The 15,947-nt window shown below is 41.4% G+C and overlaps 1 long non-coding RNA gene across 1 annotated transcript; it reads left to right on the forward strand.

The window, feature by feature from the left end:
* The first annotated feature begins 10,596 nt into the window (after positions 1-10,596).
* LOC120546155 lies at positions 10,597-12,614 on the forward strand. The gene is made up of 4 exons (XR_005636820.1): positions 10,597-10,795; positions 11,305-11,411; positions 11,921-12,027; positions 12,537-12,614. It is a non-coding gene; the product is annotated as an uncharacterized LOC120546155 (long non-coding RNA).
* Positions 12,615-15,947: the final 3,333 nt, after the last annotated feature.

Raw genomic sequence — 15,947 nt, forward strand, 5'->3', positions numbered from 1 at the left:
GCTGACTCTGTCATTTTCATTCTCATGTCACATCGGCCAAAATAGGCCGACGGCCCCTCGATGACGACACGGCACGGAACGCACCGAACAGACTCGAAGTCACTGACCTCGCCAGACTGTCCAACGGACGATCATCGGCTCTATGTGTCCGTAACGTAAGACGTATCCAGAAACGTAAAACAACAACAATGAGGCTAAGAGGTTGTGGCTCAGCTAAGGTAAGAACAATGAGGCTAAGAACAACAATGAGAGTAAAGAATTACATAAACATTTCAATATTTTTCATTGAAATATGCTCAATTATGTTAGTCAAAATGTTAATAATTTGGAGAAAGAACAACAAGGGCAAAAAGTAAGCCCAGGGATTTATTTGCTTGGATCAACCATCAGGTGGAACTGCTACTGAACGGCATGCTAGCTTACCTAACCGATAAGACTGACTGACGTGGGTGTCCGCATTCGCTTCCCAAAGTTCTCAGTTTCTGCCTGTACAGACTACAACGCAACCCTGCAAGTTTCAAACTTAAACGGGTTGATCAACGTTTCCAAATGTCTTTTGCGTAAGGGTCGCGAAATGCCGGAGTAGTGTGGATACAAGGCCTAAACATAGCCAAAGATATGCGTTTTAAGGAAAACACTATTAAAGTGGATATAGTCCAAGAAAGACAACAGTTTTACAGCAGCATTGACCATGTTCCTGCTATCAAAGAGAGCTTTACAGTGACGATATGATCACCTACCCTGATCCAGGAACGAGGGATGGAAGCAGGAACGTAAGTCGGATCCAGGAACATAAAACAACATCAATGAGGCGAAGAGGTTGAGGCTCACGAAAGGTAAGAACAACGAGGCTAAGAACAATAAGAGCAAAAGAATTACATAAGCATTTAAATATTTTTTATTAAACTATGCTCAATTATGTTATTCAAATCCTGATAATAATTTGGAGAAAGAACAACAACGGCGAAAAGTAAGCCCAGGGATTTATTTGCTTGGACCAACCATGAGGTGGAACTGCTACTGAAAGGCATGCGCGTTACCTAACCGATAAGACTGACTGACGTGGGTGTCCGTAATCTGCTTTCCAAAGTTCTCAGTTTCTGCCTGTACAGACTACAACGCACCCCTGCAAGTTTCAAACTTAAACGGGTTGATCAACGCTTCCAAATGTCTTTGCGTAAGGGTCGGAAATGCCGGAGTAGTGTGGATACAAGGCCTAAACATAGCCAAAGATATGCGTTTAAGGAAAACACTATTAAAGTGGATATAGTCCAAGAAAGACAACAGTTTTACAGCAGCATTGACCATGTTCCTGCTATCAAAGAGAGCTTTACAGTGACGATATGATCACCTACCTCCGGATCCAGGAACGTAGGATGGAAGCAGGAACGTAAGACGGATCCAGGAACATTAAACAACATCAATGAGGCGAAGAGGTTGAGGCTCACGGAAAGGTAAGAACAACGAGGCTAAGAACAATAAGAGCAAAAGAATTACATAAGCATTTAAATATTTTTTATTAAACTATGCTCAATTATGTTATTCAAATCCTGATAATAATTTGGAGAAAGAACAACAACGGCGAAAAGTAAGCCCAGGGATTTATTTGCTTGGACCAACCATGAGGTGGAACTGCTACTGAAAGGCATGCAAGCTTACCTAACCGATAAGACTGACTGACGGGGTGTCTGCATTCGTTTCCAAAGTTCTCTGTTTCTGCCCGGCTGAGGATTTGACTAAATCATTTGATTTCATTAGTCAGTGTAATCAAATAGAAAACAAATGTACTTTCCACCCAGAGACATTTTACCGGTCAGGCGAATGTGATGACTAGTGCACTGTGGAAACTTCGGTAGGCCTGGCCACGATTTCAAGACAGGGACAGTTTTCCATGCAGGTTATTGAGATTTTAAATCAGCAGAGTTTGATTGTGCGACGTAAACTCAAACAAATGGTGTTTCCGCCCTGTTTCTGAACAGGGGACCTTTGTGCATTAGGCAAACGTGATAACCACTACACTACGGAAACCCAGCGAAAAGGGTTTTTCCACATGTTCGTCGGAAATGCACCATTCATATTTTACTGCAAATGTTCAAAATGCCGTTTGACATGTCTATTTTGACACATAGATATGTTAAACAGGATTCAGTCACAGCTGCTCTGTCATGGATATGACTGACAGTGAATATATAGTAAACCTAAATGTTTCTACATGTAGTCACTGTCGCCTCAAATGATGTAATAGCGCCACCTAGCGAGTGACGGCCAAATATTAATCCCCGGCATTCCTCGTTAGTATAGTGGACAGTATCTCCGCCTCGTCACGCGGAAGACCGGGTTCGATTCCCGACGGGGAGAATATTCTACCTCTTAATTATTTACCAAGGCTACATCTACACTACTGTTAGCCGGAGTGGTGTGGATACGAGGCCTTACCATAGAATAATATGTGCGTTTTAAGAAAAAAGGGTCAGAATGGGTAAAGTCCAACAAAGACAAAAGTTTTCCAGCAGCACTGAGCATGTTCCTGCTATCAAAGAGAGCTTTGAGCTGCTTACACACCAACCAGACGGCCAACCGGCGGCAGAAAAGGCAGTTGGACTGATCAGTCTCCCCGAGTTGGTCAAAGAAATGCCCTCAGAAAACACCGGCAGAGGACGTATACGTCTCCATAACAGCAGGCGGCGCTAATCTGTATTGTTGCCCAAAAAATGAAAAACCGGCAGCTGATTGGACGAACGCGCACACGGGTCTTTTTCTCCGAAATTCAAAGACAGACTGTCATGGCGGCTTGTTCAGAATACGATCTCGTGTTGTACTAAAATAGTTCACCCAAACGCGTGTTTATGAAAACATTTTAAGCGAGAAACAGGCCATGCAGTTGCTGACTCTGTCATTTTCATTCTCATGTCACATCGGCCAAAATGAAGGCCGACGGCCCCTCGGCGGACGACGCACGGAACGCACCGAACAGACTCGAGTCACTGACCTCGCCAGACTGTCCAACGGACGATTATCGGCTCTATGTACCGTAACGTAAGACGTATCCAGAAACATAAAAAAACAACAATGAGGCTAAGAGGTTGTGGCTAGCTAAAGCAGGCTAAGAACAACAATGAGGGTAAAGAATTACATAAACATTTCAATATTTTTCATTGAAATATGCCCCAATTATGTTAGTCAAATGTTAATAATTTGGAGAAAACAACAGGGCGAAAGTGCGGCCAGGGATTTATTTGCTTGGATAACCATCAGGTGGAACTTAAAGACAGCATTAGCTTACCTAACCGATAAGACTGACTGACGTGGGTGGTGCATTCGTTAGTTTCTACTCGTTTTGCCTGTACTGACGCATCCCTGCAATTTCGAAGCTTAAACGGAAGTTGATCAGGTTTCAAATGTCATTTGCGTCGAGGTCGGGCCGGAGGATAAAGCGCCTAACGGAAAGATAGCTTAAGTGAAAAACACTATTAAAGGGATATAGTCCAAGAAAGACAACAGTTCTACAGCAGCATTGACCATGTTCCTGCTATCAAAGAGAGCTTTACAGTGACGATATGATCACCTACCGGATCGACGTGAAGGAATGGAAGCAGGAACGTAAGACGGATCCAGGAACATTAAACAACATTAATGAAAAGGCGAAAGTTGAGGCTCAAAGGTAAGAACAACGAGGCTAAGCAATACAAGCAAAAGAATTACATAAGTATTTAAATATTTTTTATTAAACTATGCTCAATTATGTTATTGGATCCCTGATAATAATTTGGAGAAAGACAATAACGGCGACAGTGGCTTGCGTGTTATTGCAACATGAGGTGGAACTGCTATGAAAGGCACTAGCTTACTTAACCGATAGCATTGACGGCACGTTTTTCCTGATTCGTTTCAAGTTTCAGTTTCTCCTGTACAGACTAACGCAATCCTCGCAAGTTTCAAACTTAAACGGGTTGATCAACGTTTCAGTCGTTTTGCGTAGGGTAGCGGAAGCCGAGTAGTGGATAAAAGCGTCAAACATAGAAAGATAGCGCTATTTTAAGAAAAAAACTATTAATAATAGTATCGTAGTAAACGAAGAAAGAAGCATATTTTACAGCAAAAATGAATTTCCTGCTATGTAAAGTGTTCAAACGATGGGTGATTTACCCCCATGTCCGCTGCCATCGTATTCGCTCCTTACACAAAGACATTTGAACGTCGATCAACCCGTTTAAGTTTGAAAAACTTGCAGGGTTGCGTAGTTCTGTACAGGCAGAAACGGAGAACTTTGAAGCTAATGCAGACACCCATCGCCAGTCAGTCTTATTCGGTTAGGCAAGCTTGCATGCCTTTCAGTAGCAGTTCCACCTCATGGTTTGTCCAAGCAAGTAAATCCCCGTGGCTTCCTTTTCGCCCTTGTTGTTCTTTCTCCAAATTATTAACAGCATTTGACTAACATAATTGAGCATATTTCAATGAAAAATATTGAAATGTTTATGTAATTCTTTTACTCTCATTGTTGTTCTTAGCCTCATTGCTCTTACGTTTCGTGAGCCTCAACCTCTTCGCCTCATTGTTTGACGTTCCTGGATCCGTCATACGTTCCTGCTTCCTTCCTGTTGTCTTCTTGGACTATATCCACTTTAATAGTGTTTTCCTTAAAAACGCATATCTTTTGCTATGTTTAGGCCTAGTTCCACACTACCCGGCATTTCCGCGACCCTTACACAAAGACATTTGAACGTCGATCAACCCGTTTAAGTTTGAAACTTGCAGGGTTGCGCGTTGTAGTCTGTACAGGCAGAAACGGAGAACTTTGGAAGCGAATGCAGACACCCACGTCAGTCAGTCTTATCGGTTAGGCAAGCTTGCATGCCTTTCAGTAGCAGTTCCACCTCATGGTTGGTCCAAGCAAATAAATCCCTGGGCTTACTTTTCGCCCTTGTTGTTCTTTCTCCAAATTATTAACAGCATTTGACTAACATAATTGAGCATATTTCAATGAAATATATTGAAATGTTTATGTAATCTCTTTTACTCTCATTGTTGTTCTTAGCCTCATTGCTCTTACCTTCGTGGAGCCTCAACCTCTTCGCCTCATTGTTTGACGTTCCTGGATCCGTCATATCGTTCCTTGCTTCCTGTGCTGTCTTCTTGGACTATATCCACTTTAATAGTGTTTTCCTTAAAAACGCATATCTTTTGCTATGTTTAGGCCTTGTATCCACACTACTCCGGCATTTCCGCGACCCTTACACAAAGACATTTTGGAACGTCGATCAACCCGTTTAAGTTTGAAACTTGCAGGGTTGGGTGCGTAGTCTGTACAGGCAGAAACGGAGAACTTTGGAAGCGAATGCAGACACCCACGTCAGTCAGTCTTATTGGTTAGGCAAGCTTGCATGCCTTTCAGTAGCAGTTCCACCTCATGGTTGGTCCAAGCAAATAAATCCCTGGGCTTACTTTTCGCCCTTGTTGTTCTTTCTCCAAATTATTAACAGCATTTGACTAACATAATTGAGCATATTTCAATGAAAAATATTGAAATGTTTATGTAATTCTTTTACTGTCATTGTTGTTCTTAGCCTCATTGCTCTTTTCTTTCGTGAGCCTCAACCTCTTCGCCCTCATTGTTTGACGTTCCTGGATCCGGATACTGCTCATGCTTCCTTCCTACGCTCCTGGATCCGGAGGTAGGTGATCATATCGTCACTGTAAAGCTCTCTTTGATAGCAGGAACATGGTCAATGCTGCTGTAAAACTATTGTCTTCTTGGACTATATCCACTTTAATAGTGTTTTCCTTAAAAAGGCATATCTTTTGCTATGTTTAGGCCTTGTATCCAAATACTCCGGCATTTCCCACCCTTACACAAAGACATTTGGAACGTCGGATCAACCCGTTTAAGTTTGAAACTTGCAGGGTTGCGCGTTGTAGTCTGTACAGGCAGAAACGGAGAACTTTGAAGCGAATGCAGACACCCACGTCAGTCAGTCTTATCGGTTAGGCAAGCTTGCATGCCTTTCAGTAGCAGTTCCACCTCATGGTTGGTCCAAGCAAATAAATCCCTGGGCTTACTTTTCGCCCCTTGTTGTTCTTTCTCCAAATTATTAACAGCATTTGACTAACATAATTGAGCATATTTCAAGAAAAATATTGAAATGTTTATGTAATTCTTTTACTCTCATTGTTGTTCTTTGCCTCATTGCTCTTACCTTTCGTGAGCCTCAACCTCTTCGCCTCATTGTTTGACGTTCCTGGATCCGTCATAACGTTCCTGCTTCCTTCCTGTTGTCTTCTTGGACTATATCCACTTTAATAGTGTTTTCCTTAAAACGCATATCTTTTGCTATGTTTAGGCCTTGTATCCACACTAACTCCGGCATTCCTCCGACCCTTACACAAAGACATTTGGAACGTCGATCAACCCGCTTTAAGTTTGAAACTTGCAGGGTTGCGTTGTAGTCTGTACAGGCAGAAACGGAGAACTTTGAAGCGAATGCAGACACCACCGTCAGTCAGTCTTATCGGTTAGGCAAGCTTGCATGCCTTTCAGTAGCAGTTCCACCTCATGGTTTGTCAAAGCAAGTAAATCCCTGGGCTTACTTTTGCCCTTGTTGTTCTTTCTCCAAATTATTAACAGCATTTGACTCACATAATTGAGCATATTTCAATGAAAAATATTGAAATGTTTATGTAATCTCTTTTACTCTCATTGTTGTTCTTAGCCTCATTGCTCTTACGTTTCGTGAGCCTCAACCTCTTCGCCTCATTGTTTGACGTTCCTGGATCCGTCATAACGTGTTCCTGCTTCCTTCCTGTTGTCTTCTTGGACTATATCCACTTTAATAGTGTTTTCCTTAAAAACGCATATCTTTTGGTTATGTTTAGGCCTTGTATCCACACTACTTCCAGCATCGTTCAACCCTTACACAAAGACATTTGGAACGTCGATCAACCCGTTTAAGTTTGAAACTTGCAGGGTTGCGTTAGTCTGTACAGGCAGAAACGGGAGAACTTTGAAGCGAATGCAGACACCCACGTCAGTCAGTCTTATGGGTTAGGCAAGCTTGCATGCCTTTCAGTAGCAGTTCCACCTCATGGTTTGTCCAAGCAAGTAAATCCCTGGGCTTACTTTTCGCCCTTGTTGTTCTTTCTCCAAATTATTAACAGCATTTGACTAACATAATTGAGCATATTTCAATGAAAAATATTGAAATGTTTATGTAATTCTTTACTCTCATTGTTGTTCTTAGCCTCATTGCTCTTCGTTCGTGCGAGCCTCAACCTCTTCGCCTCATTGTTTGACGTTCCTGGATCCGCCACATACGTTCCTGCTTCCTTCCTGTTGTCTTCTTGGACTATATCCACTTTAATAGTGTTTTCCTTAAAAACGCATATCTTTTGCTATGTTTAGGCCTTGTATCCACACTACTCCCGGCATTTCCGCGACCCTTACACAAAGACATTTGAACGTCGTTCAACCCGTTTAAGTTTGAAACTTGCAGGGTGGCGTCGTAGTCTGTACAGGCAGAAACGGAGAACTTTAAAAGCGAATGCAGACACCCACGCTCAGTCAGTCTTATCGGTTAGGCAAGCTTGCATGCCTTTCAGTAGCAGTTCCACCTCATGGTTGGTCCAAGCAAATAAATCCCTGGGCTTACTTTTCGCCCTTGTTGTTCTTTCTCCAAATTATTAACAGCATTTGACTAACATAATTGAGCATATTTCAATGAAATATATTGAAATGTTTATGTAATTCTTTTACTCTCATTGTTGTTCTTAGCCTCATTGCTCTTACCTTTCGTGAGCCTCAACCTCTTCGCCTCATTGTTTGACGTTCCTGGATCCGTCATACGTTCCTGCTTCCTTCCTGTTGTCTTCTTGGACTATATCCACTTTAATAGTGTTTTCCTTAAAAACGCATATCTTTTGCTATGTTTAGGCCTTGTATCCACACTACTCCGGCATTTCCGCGACCCTTACACAAAGACATTTGGAAACGTCGATCAACCCGTTTAAGTTTGAAACTTGCAGGGTTGCGTTGTAGTCTGTACAGGCAGAAACGGAGAACTTTGGAAGCGAATGCAGACACCCACGTCAGTCAGTCTTATTGGTTAGGCAAGCTTGCATGCCTTTCAGTAGCAGTTCCACCTCATGGTTGGTCCAAGCAAATAAATCCCTGGGCTTACTTTTCGCCCTTGTTGTTCTTTCTCCAAATTATTAACAGCATTTGACTAACATAATTGAGCATATTTCAATGAAAAATATTGAAATGTTTATGTAATTCTTTTACTGTCATTGTTGTTCTTAGCCTCATTGCTCTTACCTTTCGTGAGCCTCAACCTCTTCGCCTCATTGTTTGACGTTCCTGGATCCGTCATACGTTCATGCTTCCTTCCTACGTTCCTGGATCCGGAGGTAGGTGATCATATCGTCACTGTAAAGCTCTCTTTGATAGCAGGAACACGCTCAATGCTGCTGTAAAACTATTGTCTTCTTGGACTATATCCACTTTAATAGTGTTTTCCTTAAAAATGCATATCTTTTGCTATGTTTAGGCCTTGTATCCACACTACTCCGGCATTTCCGCGACCCTTACACAAAGACATTTGGAAACGTCGATCAACCCGTTTAAGTTTGAAACTTGCAGGGTTGCGTTGTAGTCTGTACAGGCAGAAACGGAGAACTTTGGAAGCGAATGCAGACACCCACGTCAGTCAGTCTTATCGGTTAGGCAAGCTTGCATGCCTTTCAGTAGCAGTTCCACCTCATGGTTGGTCCAAGCAAATAAATCCCTGGGCTTACTTTTCGCCCTTGTTGTTCTTTCTCCAAATTATTAACAGCATTTGACTAACATAATTGAGCATATTTCAATGAAAAATATTGAAATGTTTATGTAATTCTTTTACTCTCATTGTTGTTCTTAGCCTCATTGCTCTTACCTTTCGTGAGCCTCAACCTCTTCGCCTTATTGTTTCACGTTCCTGGATCCGTCATACGTTCCTGCTTCCTTCCTACGTTCCTGGATCCGGAGGTAGGTGATCATATCGTCACTGTAAAGCTCTCTTTGATAGCAGGAACACGCTCAATGCTGCTGTAAAACTGTTGTCTTCTTGGACTATATCCACTTTAATAGTGTTTTCCTTAAAAACGCATATCTTTTGCTATGTTTAGGCCTTGTATCCACACTACTCCGGCATTTCCGCGACCCTTACACAAAGACATTTAGAACGTCGATCAACCCGTTAAGTTTGAAACTTGCAGGGTTGCGTTGTAGTCTGTACAGGCAGAAACGGGAGAACTTTGGAAGCGAATGCAGACACCCACGTCAGTCAGTCTTATCGGTTAGGCAAGCTTGCATGCCTTTCAGTAGCAGTTCCACCTCATGGTTGGTCCAAGCAAATAAATCCCTGGGCTTACTTTTCGCCCTTGTTGTTCTTTCTCCAAATTATTAACAGCATTTGACTAACATAATTGAGCATATTTCAATGAAAAATATTGAAATGTTTATGTAATTCTTTTACTCTCATTGTTGTTCTTTGCCTCATTGCTCTTACCTTTCGTGAGCCTCAACCTCTTCGCCTCATTGTTTGACGTTCCTGGATCCGTCATACGTTCCTGCTTCCTTCCTGTTGTCTTCTTGGACTATATCCACTTTAATAGTGTTTTCCTTAAAAACGCATATCTTTTGCTATGTTTAGGCCTTGTATCCACACTACTCCGGCATTTCCGCGACCCTTACACAAAGACATTTGGAAACGTCGATCAACCCGTTTAAGTTTGAAACTTGCAGGGTTGCGTTGTAGTCTGTACAGGCAGAAACGGAGAACTTTGGAAGCGAATGCAGACACCCACGTCAGTCAGTCTTATCGGTTAGGCAAGCTTGCATGCCTTTCAGTAGCAGTTCCACCTCATGGTTGGTCCAAGCAAATAAATCCCTGGGCTTACTTTTCGCCCTTGTTGTTCTTTCTCCAAATTATTAACAGCATTTGACTAACATAATTGAGCATATTTCAATGAAATATATTGAAATGTTTATGTAATTCTTTTACTCTCATTGTTGTTCTTAGCCTCATTGCTCTTACCTTTCGTGAGCCTCAACCTCTTCGCCTCATTGTTTGACGTTCCTGGATCCGTCATACGTTCCTGCTTCCTTCCTGTTGTCTTCTTGGACTATATCCACTTTAATAGTGTTTTCCTTAAAAACGCATATCTTTTGCTATGTTTAGGCCTTGTATCCACACTACTCCGGCATTTCCGCGACCCTTACACAAAGACATTTGGAAACGTCGATCAACCCGTTTAAGTTTGAAACTTGCAGGGTTGCGTTGTAGTCTGTACAGGCAGAAACGGAGAACTTTGGAAGCGAATGCAGACACCCACGTCAGTCAGTCTTATCGGTTAGGCAAGCTTGCATGCCTTTCAGTAGCAGTTCCACCTCATGGTTGGTCCAAGCAAATAAATCCCTGGGCTTACTTTTCGCCCTTGTTGTTCTTTCTCCAAATTATTAACAGCATTTGACTAACATAATTGAGCATATTTCAATTAGAAATATTGAAATGTTTATGTAATTCTTTTACTCTCATTGTTGTTCTTAGCCTCATTGCTCTTACCTTTCGTGAGCCTCAACCTCTTCGCCTCATTGTTTGACGTTCCTGGATCCGTCATACGTTCCTGCTTCCTTCCTGTTGTCTTGTTGTTCTTAGCCTCATTGCTCTTACCTTTCGTGAGCCTCAACCTCTTCGCCTCATTGTTTGACGTTCCTGGATCCGTCATACGTTCCTGCTTCCTTCCTACGTTCCTGGATCCGGAGGTAGGTGATCATATCGTCACTGTAAAGCTCTCTTTGATAGCAGGAACACGCTCAATGCTGCTGTAAAACTGTTGTCTTCTTGGACTATATCCACTTTAATAGTGTTTTCCTTAAAAACGCATATCTTTTGCTATGTTTAGGCCTTGTATCCACACTACTCCGGCATTTCCGCGACCCTTACACAAAGACATTTGGAACGTCGATCAACCCGTTTAAGTTTGAAAACTTGCAGGGTTGCGTTGTAGTCTGTACAGGCAGAAACGGAGAACTTTGAAGCGCGAATGCAGACACCCCGTCAGTCAGTCTTATCGGTTAGGCAAGCTTGCATGCCTTTCAGTAGCAGTTCCACCTCATGGTTGGTCCAAGCAAATAAATCCCTGGGCTTACTTTTCGCCCTTGTTGTTCTTTCTCCAAATTATTAACAGCATTTGACTAACATAATTGAGCATATTTCAATGAGAAATATTGAAATGTTTATGTAATTCTTTTACTCTCATTGTTGTTCTTAGCCTCATTGCTCTTACCTTTCGTGAGCCTCAACCTCTTCGCCTCATTGTTTGACGTTCCTGGATCCGTCATACGTTCCTGCTTCCTTCCTACGTTCCTGGATCCGGAGGTAGGTGATCATATCGTCACTCTAAAGCTCTCTTTGATAGCAGGAACATGCTCAATGCTGCTGTAAAACTGTTGTCTTCTTGGACTATATCCACTTTAATATTGTTTTCCTTAAAAACGCATATCTTTTGCTATGTTTAGGCCTTGTATCCACACTACTCCGGCATTTCCGCGACCCTTACACAAAGACGTTTGGAAACTTCGATCAACCCGTTTAAGTTTGAAACTTGCAGGGTTGCGTTGTAGTCTGTACAGGCAGAAACAGAGAACTTTGGAAGCGAATGCAGACACCCACGTCAGTCAGTCTTATCGGTTAGGCAAGCTTGCATGCCTTTCAGTAGCAGTTCCACCTCATGGTTGGTCCAAGCAAATAAATCCCTGGGCTTACTTTTCGCCCTTGTTGTTCTTTCTCCAAATTATTAACAGCATTTGACTAACATAATTGAGCATATTTCAATGAAAAATATTGAAATGTTTATGTAATTCTTTTACTCTCATTGTTGTTCTTAGCCTCATTGCTCTTACCTTTCGTGAGCCTCAACCTCTTCGCCTCATTGTTTGACGTTCCTGGATCCGTCATACGTTCCTGCTTCCTTCCTACCTTCCTGGATCCGGAGGTAGGTGATCATATCGTCACTGTAAAGCTCTCTTTGATAGCAGGAACACGCTCAATGCTGCTGCAAAACTGTTGTCTTCTTGGACTATATCCACTTTAATAGTGTTTTCCTTAAAAACGCATATCTTTGGCTATGTTTAGGCCTTGTATCTACACTACTCCGGCATTTCCGCGACCCTTACACAAAGATGGAAGTTAACGTCGATCAACCCGTTTAAGTTTGAAACTTGCAGGGTTGCGTTGTAGTCTGTACAGGCAGAAACGGAAAACTTTGGAAGCGAATGCAGACACCCACGTCAGTCAGTCTTATCGGTTAGGCAAGCTTGCATGCCTTTCAGTAGCAGTTCCACCTCATGGTTGGTCCAAGCAAATAAATCCCTGGGCTTACTTTTCGCCCTTGTTGTTCTTTCTCCAAATTATTAACAGCATTTGACTAACATAATTGAGCATATTTCAATGAGAAATATTGAAATGTTTATGTAATTCTTTTACTCTCATTGTTGTTCTTAGCCTCATTGCTCTTACCTTTCGTGAGCCTCAACCTCTTCGCCTCATTGTTTGACGTTCCTGGATCCGTCATACGTTCCTGCTTCCTTCCTGTTGTCTTGTTGTTCTTAGCCTCATTGCTCTTACCTTTCGTGAGCCTCAACCTCTTCGCCTCATTGTTTGACGTTCCTGGATCCGGCTATAACGCCTTTCGCTTCCTTCCTACGTTCCTGGATCCGGAGGTAGGTGATCATATCGTCACTGTAAAGCTCTCTTTGATAGCAGGAACACGCTCAATGCTGCTGTAAAACTGTTGTCTTCTTGGACTATATCCACTTTAATAGTGTTTTCCTTAAAAACGCATATCTTTTGCTATGTTTAGGCCTTGTATCCACACTACTCCGGCATTTCCGCGACCCTTACACAAAGACATTTGGAAACGTCGATCAACCCGTTTAAGTTTGAAACTTGCAGGGTTGCGTTGTAGTCTGTACAGGCAGAAACGGAGAACTTTGGAAGCGAATGCAGACACCCACGTCAGTCAGTCTTATCGGTTAGGCAAGCTTGCATGCCTTTCAGTAGCAGTTCCACCTCATGGTTGGTCCAAGCAAATAAATCCCTGGGCTTACTTTTCGCCCTTGTTGTTCTTTCTCCAAATTATTAACAGCATTTGACTAACATAATTGAGCATATTTCAATGAGAAATATTGAAATGTTTATGTAATTCTTTTACTCTCATTGTTGTTCTTAGCCTCATTGCTCTTACCTTTCGTGAGCCTCAACCTCTTCGCCTCATTGTTTGATGTTTCTGGATCCGTCATACGTTCCTGCTTCCTTCCTACGTTCCTGGATCCGGAGGTAGGTGATCATATCATATTGCATTCACCATAGAAAAAAAAAATTTAGACACCTTATCTCGTAATTACGAGAAAATATCTCATAATTACGAGATCCTCATCTCGTAATTATGAGAAAAGATCTCGTAATTATGAGATAATTTTAAACACCTGGAAGGCGGCATAGGGACATTCTAAAATGCTTTACGTGAAAAAGCTTAACGTGGTTTAATGTACCTAAACAACGATCAATCATCACCAAAATCCTCTCCTATATTGCTCATCATAACCACTTAAAACTGTCAAAAAATCTAACCCAAAGTCTAAATATTATGGACGTTATCTGACACTAAGCGTTGCTGCTCCATTAAGGGTGTAAGGAAAAAACTTAACGTGAAAAAACTTAACGTGAAAAAGCTTAACGTGGTTTAATGTACCTAAACAACGATCAATCATCACCAAAATCCTCTCCTATATTGCTCATCATAACCACTTAAAACTGTCAAAAAGTCTAACCCAAAGTCCAAATATTATGGACGTTATCTGACACTAAGCGTTTATTTAAGGGTAGCCTATTGTAAGGAAAAAAATTAAAGTGAAAAAGCTTAACGTGGTTTAATGTACAAACAACGATCAATCGTCATATAGGAGAGGATTTTGGTGATGATTGATCGTTGTTTAGGTACATTAATCAATCATTAATCAATCATCATATAGGAGAGGATTTTGGTGATGATTGATCGTTGTTTAGGTACATTAAACCACGTTAAGCTTTTTCACGTTAAGTTTTGTCCTTACAGTAGGCTACCCTTAATGGAGCAGCAACGCTTAGTGTCAGATAACGTCCATAATATTTGGACTTTGGGTTCGATTTTTTGACAGTTTTAAGTGGTTATGATGAGCAATATAGGAGAGGAGTTTGGTGATGATTGATCGTTGTTTAGGTACATTAAACCATGTTAAGCTTTTTCACATTAGGACTTATAAAGCCATTGAGAACCGTGGAGAGTCAACCCCCAGCCGCTCCGCTGCCCTGCTGTGAAGCAGAAACGCTTTATGTCAGATAACGTCTATAATAATTGGACTTTGGGTTAGATTATTTGACAGTTTTCCGTGGTTATGAGGGGTAATATGAGAGAGAAATCTGGTGATGATTGATCGTTGTTTAGATACATTAAACCACGTTAAGCTTTTTCACGTTAAGCGCTTTCCTAGATATGCCGCCTTCCAGGTGTTTAAAATGATCTCATAATTACGAGATATTTTCTCGTAATTACGAGATTAATTACAACCTGGCACAAGACATCTATTAATGTTTTTTTGTGCACTGTCCCTGTTCAAATAAATAAACTACAACTGAAGGTAACAGATGGTACTGGTTGTTGAGGTTATGGGTGGGGTCCAATATGATAAGTCTATTTTTCCTGATGGTCTGTTTGTCAAATATGGTTGTGAGAGTGGTCTGAGGTAGTCCAATGATCTTCCCGCTCATCTTTATTGATTCTGTTGAGGGGACATATTTGTTCACCTCACTGAGGGAACCAAACCATGCCAGTATGCTTAAGGGGAGGGTGAAATGAATGAAACAGTTGTAAAATGACTCGTGTATTGACTGAAGTTGTTATAGCTTCTGAAGAAAGTAGGTGTTATTGACATTTTTTGCGGATTTTTTAAAAGGTCAGCTTGTGATCAATGATTGAACCAAGGTAATAAATACTCTTCCAGTCTCTCTATTGTCTGGCCATCTACCTGCAACACACTGGCTTGGTCGAGTCATCCGCTAAACCAGGGGTCTTTTTAAGCCAAGGACCCCTTAACTGAAGGTGAGTTGTAGCAGGGACCCCCTACTACATATTGTATCAAATTAATTTGCATATTAAACTGAGCCTACATTAACAGTTAGGGCAACCTAAAGCCTTCTTACATACCCTTTTTTCATAAGCTATTAAAATATTAATTGTTGGCATGATTTTATAAATCATATTTTAATATTACACATGTGGCACAGTGAATCTAGGATTAACTGTATCTGTGGGGTGATATATTAGTGTCTACCTTACCTATAGGCCAGTAAGCCTATCATCAGTGGGAATTTATATTTGCTAATAATATGTTGGAGGCATATATATATATATATATATATATATATTTTTTTTTTTTTTAAAAGACTCAAAAATTTTCAATAATTTGGAGGCCCCCCTGCAATGACTCTGAGGATCCCCTGTTGAAGATCTCTGCTCTAAACCATACATCCGTGCTCCAAACGGCCATATTGCCAGAAGACCTTTGTAAAATACTTTACATATTTGTCTAACATTTGAAAGTTAACGTTAGCCAACTTGGTTTTATTTTGAAGTGCATGGGCGGAAGTTAAAACTTTTAACGTTACTCCAGTTGGCTTTCTTTTAACAAGGAAGCATCGAACGTGCTCTGTCGCCTATGATTATCATATACGTCCATAGTTGTCGCTGACTTCCGTGATGTAAAGCGAACTACAAACGTGTCCACGTTTCGTTGCGTTGTGTTTCGGCGGGTTGGCTTCTTGAAGTCGCCTCTCTTTGAACTGCCATAGCGGAACTTGTCATAACAGCTGCTGTCT

This window comes from Perca fluviatilis, chromosome 18 (assembly GCF_010015445.1).
Source record: "Perca fluviatilis chromosome 18, GENO_Pfluv_1.0, whole genome shotgun sequence".
In the NCBI taxonomy this organism is placed as follows: Eukaryota; Metazoa; Chordata; class Actinopteri; order Perciformes; family Percidae; genus Perca; species Perca fluviatilis.